Genomic DNA, 6584 nt, shown 5'->3' on the forward strand with positions numbered 1-6584 from the left:
ACCAACTCCTGGTTCTGTTGATCTGTTCCACAGTTCTTCTGGTCTCGATTTCGTTGAGTTCTGCTCGAATCTTTATTAACTCCCTTCTTCTCTTGGGTGTAGGATCTATTTGCTGTTTTTTCTCTAGCTCCTTTATGTGTAAGGTTAGCTTTTGTATTTGAGTTCTTTCCAGTTTTTGAATGGATGCTTGTATTGCGATGTATTTCCCCCTTAGGACTGCTTTTGCTGCATCCCAAAGATTTTGAACGGTTGTATCTTCATTCTCTTTAGTTTCCATGAATCTTTTTAATTCTTCCTTAATTTCCTGGTTGACCATTTTTTTTTTTTTGTTCAGTTTAGGCTTTCAGTGGGTTGGATGATGCCCATCCACAGAGGGAGGGGCGAACCATTTACTGACTTCCCTGATTTAATTGCTGATTTCATCCAGAAATATCCTCACAGACACACACAGAAATAATGCTTAGCCAAATATCTGAGCACTCCATGTTCCAGTCAAGTTGACCTATAGAATTAACCATCACGCACATCCACAATTTTTAGATTCTCCTTCCATCAAGAAGCATAGCCTCTGTCACCTTTCTTTGAACTGACTGGCACGGGTTTGTGATTGACTTGTGACCAACAGAATGAGGCAAAAGTGATACTGTGTGTGGCTGACATTAGGTCAGAAAGTGCAGCACCATTTCTGCCTTGCTATCTGTGACACTAACCTTCAGGCCCTGACTCACCGTGTAAAAACGTCAGACTGTCCTGAGGCCACTATGCTGCGAGGCAGCCCAGGCCACATGGAGAGGTCACATAGCAGAGTTCTTGTCTACACGCTCACCCGAGGTGCCAGCCAACAGCCAGCATCAACAGACAAGACACGTGAATGGAGATGCCTCCCTAAGATTCCAGTCCCAACCTTTCGTTCTTCCCAGGCAAGGCGCAGGAAGGGGTAGAGCAGAGAAAAATGACTCTCACTGTCTGAAATCCTGACCTGTAAAATTAGTGGGCATAATCAAACGATTGTTATAAACCACTCAGTTGTTGGGGTAATTTGTTACCAAGCAATAGTAACCAGGACACGTGGATGACAAGGCTTACTGTGGTAAGTTCCCAAAACCATCCAAGCACATTTGCAGAATATGTTCCCCTGCATCTTTTTGCTCTGCAGGAACCTGGAGATGGCCTAGGGAAATTCTCTCTTCTGGAGAATCATAAGGGAGAACTCCTGGAAGCACAGTTATAGGATCCCTGGGTGGGTCAGCGGTTGAGCTTTTGCCTTCGGCCCAAGGCGTGATCCTGGAGTCCCGGGATCGAGTTCCACATCGGGTTCCCTGCATGGAGCCTGCTTCTCCCTCTGCCTATGTCTCTGCCTCTCTGTGTGTCTCTCATGAATAAATAAATAAAATTTTTTAAAGAAAGCACAGTTATGAAGAGTCCACGATGTGCTTTGCTTCAAGAGGGCAAGTACCTGACAAATGAATCAAGGTCATCCTTAAAAATCCAAGAGTGAAGATGTCTCAGAGAAAGGGGGGAGGACATTGGTCATCAACTATCCAGGTTTAGTTTCTGATCCTAAATACTATGTGAATGTGTTACAATTTTATCCAGTTGACATTATGTTTTTGTTTATCTTTACATAGACTGAGCAGAAAATACAGGTTGGTCCAGTTGTGGTAGTCATAAAATATATCAAGTGATCTTAGTTAAATAGTTTTAAAGCTCAGCATTTTCTCCCTGGATAAGATAAACTCCTTTTTTTTTTTATAAACTCCTTTAGTTAATATTTTCAGATATCCTCGAGTGAGCAGTGCTTATCAGCGCCTGAGAAACCCGAAGGAAGAAAGGTCTTCTCTTTTCAGAGTGGCTAAAGTAAGTGATACTGTTAACAAACAGAAGAAATGAGGAATTTCACGTTAGGTTTTCATTCCAATGGGCTTGTTGAAAAGGAGGAACAGAACACCCCATCTCCCGCAGGTCAGATGTATCCAATGTAACAAGTGTTGTCTCTTGAAGTGTCAGAACTAGATTTTCCTGGTGTTCAATATGGCTCCCATTCTCTGCGTTGGACTAATGAAAATTTCTACCTGATTCCTCAGAATGTAGTGTAATCAGATACTTTAGGGAAATTGTTGGAGGTCACCTGCAAGAAGCACCCATGAGGGTTTCCTCCTAACCTCTGAAGTTTTGGGGGCCAGCCAACTCCACACACACATCAACTGTTTTCTTCTAAACTCCTGAAGTCATTAAGTTTTACTAAGCATGAAACCTGTATGCCACAAATAAGTTCCTTTCCTACTTGATGACATCAAGAGCAAATATCCCTTCAGTTCTTTAGAAGAACACTGTAGCAAGACAAGGTGAAAGGAGGAAAAGCTTAAAGAGGTATTCCCTATTACTTCGATCACTGGGGGGATATTTGCTGTTGAAGTCAAAGGGCTGGAAAAATGAAAAAGAAAATATGCATTGAGGCTTGAAGTGGCAGAAACTATTATCATGAAGAAAACTAAAGCCAAGAGAGATAAGGAACCTGCTCAACTTTGAACACAAGCACCTTTAACATGAAGAGGTCCTGCTTCTTGGAACAGAGCTTATGAAAAATGGGGCACAGAAATAATAGAAAACATTTGAATACACAAGGCTACAGTTACCAACTATCACATCTGAAGAAAAACAGAAGAATTAAGCAGATCACGAGCTGATTGCTTTGCCTCTTTCAACTTCCATTTCTGCCACCTGCCCACCAAGTCTATCATGTCTCTTTACTCCGTGTTAACCCTTTCACTCCCTGATTTTCCTCCATGTAGCCCACCCACTTACTTTTAACCCTAAAGACACCCCCCCCAATACCATACTCATTACTAGGAGGACTTGGCAAGGTAAGGTATTTCTGTAGAACTGTGTAGCTTGAAAAGTGCCACAAAGATAGACACATAGATCTATGGAACAGAACAGAGATCCCAGAAATGGACCCTCAACTCTAGGGTCAACTAACCTTCGACAAAGCAGGAAAGAAATATCCAATGGGAAAAAGACAATCTCTTCAACAAATGGTGTTGGGAAAACTGGACAGCAACATGACCACGAATGAAACTGGACGACTTGCTTACACCACACACACAAAAAATAAATTAAGAATGGATGAAAGCCCTAGATGAGAGACAGGAAACCATAAAAATCCTAGAGGAGAACACAAGCAGCAACTTCTTTGACCTTAGCCACAGCAACTTTTTACCAGACATGATGCCAGAGGCAAGGGAAACAAAAGCAAAAATGAACTATGGGGACTTCAATATAAAAAACTTCTGCACAGAGAAGGAAACAATCAACAAAACTAAAAGGCAGCCTACGGAATGGGAGAAGATATTTGCAAACGATATATCTGATAAAAGGTTAGTATCCAGTCTATAAAGAGCTTACCAAACTCAACACCCAAAAAAACCCCATATAATCCAGTTAAAAAAATTGACAGAAGACATGAATAAACATTTTTCCAAAGAAGACATCCAGATAGCTAACAGACACATAAAGATTCTTAACATCACTCATCATCAGGGAAATACAAACCAAAACCACGATGAGATACCATTTCACACCTGTCAGAGTGGCTAAAATTAACCACACAAGAAACAGGTGTTGGCGAAGATGCAGAGAAAGGGGACCCCTCTTGCACTGTTCGTGGGAATGCAAACTGGTGCAGCCACTCTGGAAAACAGTATGGATAAAAGGAAGAAGAAGAGGAGGAAGAAGGAGAAGGAGAAGGAGAAGGAGAAGAAGGAGAAGAAGAGCAACAACAGCAACAACTGGAACCTTACTTACTATCTTTACCATTTTCAAGCATACAGCTCCATAGCGTTAAGTATATTCACATTGTTGTACAACCAACCTCCAGAACTTTTTCATCTTGCAAAACCAAAATTCTGTACCTCTTAAACAACTTCCCACTTCTCCCTTCCCTCAGTCCCTGACAATGACTATTCTACTTTATATCTCTATGAATTTGGCTATTCTAGATGCCTTATATATATGGCCATATGATATTTGTCTTTTTGTGACTGGACTGTTTCACCCAGCATAATGTCCTCAAGGCTCATCCATGTTGTAGCATGTATCAGAATTTCCTTCCTTTTTTTAAAAATAGGCTCCATGCCCAGTGTGGTACCCGACGTGGGGCTTGAGCTCACAACCCTGAGATCAAGACTTGAGCTGAAATCAAGAGTCGGACTGAGCCACCCAGGCACCCCAAAATTTCCTTCCTTTTTAGAGCCAAATAATATTCCATGGTATGTATATGCCACATTTTGTTTATCTATTCATCCACTGATGGACAATTTGGGTTGCTTCCACCTATTCTTAGAGCAGGCTCAAATCAATGCCATCACCAGGTCACACAAAAAGAAATGACGCCCCCCCCCACCCTCTCCCACCTGCTTCCTACTCCACTGTTATCTGTGTGTCAGAGATTGACCCTCCCTCCACTCTTTCTCTAATGCCTTCACTTCTGTGCCTCCCCTCTCCTCTTTGACTTACAGACTAAGGCAACTGAGGGCTCTGGTCCTTTATTGTTTTTCTTAATTTTTTAAATAGAACACTTCACAAATGTGCCCTGGGGCCATGCTAATCTCTGTATCGTTCCAATTTCAGTATATGTGCTGCCAAATGGAGCACCCTTCGTTGTATTTATTCTTTTTTAATACTTAACGAGATATAATTGACATATATAACATTGTGTAAGTTTAAGGTATACAGCATGTTGATTTGATACATTTATATACTGCAATAAGATGAGCACCATAGTGTTAGCTAATACCTCTATCCCATCACATAATTATTGTTTCCCTTTTGTGGTGAGAACAACTGGGATCTAGTCCTTTAGCAACTTTGAAGTTTATAATACATTATCGTTGACTATAATCACTGTACCCTCTGGGCCCTTCATTTTAGACGCCACACTCTAACCCTGGGGTTCTGGAAGACTCTGGCACTGGTGTTTTGTTTTGTTTTGTTTTTCCTGCTGGGAAATGCATCGAACTCTAGCAATTCCCGGTAGATGCTGGTTACCAGGCCCAAAGGTCCAACTGGGGCCTTTCCAGGTGGGTGAATTCTCCTGCCGTAGCTCCCTGCTGCCATCTGCTGGCTATAGTCGTCAACGCTTCCACGGGCCTGTGTCCCATTTAAAGGGTTAGCCCTTTCCATTGCATCATCCATCCCGGGATAAGACCTTCAACTACTTAACTTTTTTCTTTCCCATATTTTCATCTCGTCCTGTTTTTAAAAGAAAGAGCTTTTAGCGAATCCGTGTGCAGACTACACCATAGTCACGTCCGCCTTGCCCAAATGTAGAGAAAAAAAAATCTCCTCTCCGTATTTGGGCACTTCTCTTTGCAAAGGAACAAGAGAAAACTCCGAAAATGTTTAAGGTTCTCCTTACCTCCCTGGAAGCAGTTATATTACATTTGAATACCTTGAATTGTAGACAACATATAAAATACCAAGTAAGAGTGTTCTTCAAGACTCTAAATGCTCCAAAAATTATTTTTGAAAACATTCCAGCATAAAACAAGATTGCTTATTGTTAACACAGACATAAAAACAAAATCTATACGAATACAACAAGAATTACTTTATAGGCTCTTGGGCCATTTTGAAGCTAGGTGAGCCAAGAATGGAGAGTAGATTTTGTGTTTATGGACGAAACTAATTTGTTGGGCAAAACTGAAAACACATAAATGTCCAAGCCTGGGCACTGGAGGGATTAAAATGCACTGTTGCTGACTGTATCTTTATACATTACTAGATGTTTCTTTCACCCTCCTCTGCACTGTCCCAGCTTCCTTTTTTTTTCTGTCCCAGCTTCCTGTTTTGCCTTCCCATTTCTCATTGGACTTATTGTCTCCAGCGCATGTACACAACAGGCATCCATCCTGTTACGAAGGCCTATCGTGACAGGTGTGGTCAGTGGCACTGGAAATAATATATTTCAGGATGGTACAAGACTTGAAAAGAGAGATGCCTGCGTGGCTGAGTGGTTGAGCTTCTGCCTTTGGCTCAGGTTGTGATCCCGGGGTCCTGGGATCAAGTCCCACATCGAGCTCCCCGCAGGGAGCCTGCTGCCCTCTCTGCCTATGTCTCTGCCTCTCTCTCTCTCTGTCTCTCTGTCTCTCATGAATAAATGAATAAAATCTAAAAAAAAAACGAATTGAGAAGAGAGATAGGTGTCAAAGTTGATGGAAGAGCGCAAGTACGTTCTGGGAATTCAGCCTCGGGAAAGGTAGCTGTCTTGCGATTAGGCAAAAGGAATCAGATTACACTGTACTCAGGAGTACAGAAGGAAGAAGCCAGATTTTAGGCGTTGATGATTTCAGAACTTGCCTTAATAACGAAGAGTCTGAACGAATGGTGGCAATCTGTGGTGAAGGAAGGTCTTCTAAGGGAATCTGTCTTGGAGCTGCATTTATCTGACAGTTGACAAAAAAAGAAAAAAATAAAAACCAAGAAACTGTTGATCGTTGTTTGAAAAACTGCGAGGAGCTGGTGCAGTTGACGAGGGGGCGGGGCTTCAGTCCCTTTATTGGTCATTGCATTCTGCTCGGTCCGAA

The 6584-nt window shown here is 42.0% G+C and overlaps 1 pseudogene; it reads right to left on the minus strand.

Annotated features, from left to right (window-relative positions):
* Positions 1 to 4562: 4562 nt before the first annotated feature.
* LOC112673301 (U6 spliceosomal RNA) lies at positions 4563 to 4653 on the minus strand (annotated as a pseudogene).
* Positions 4654 to 6584: the final 1931 nt, after the last annotated feature.

The sequence above is a fragment of the Canis lupus genome, chromosome X, assembly GCF_003254725.2.
Source record: "Canis lupus dingo isolate Sandy chromosome X, ASM325472v2, whole genome shotgun sequence".
In the NCBI taxonomy this organism is placed as follows: domain Eukaryota; kingdom Metazoa; phylum Chordata; class Mammalia; order Carnivora; family Canidae; genus Canis; species Canis lupus.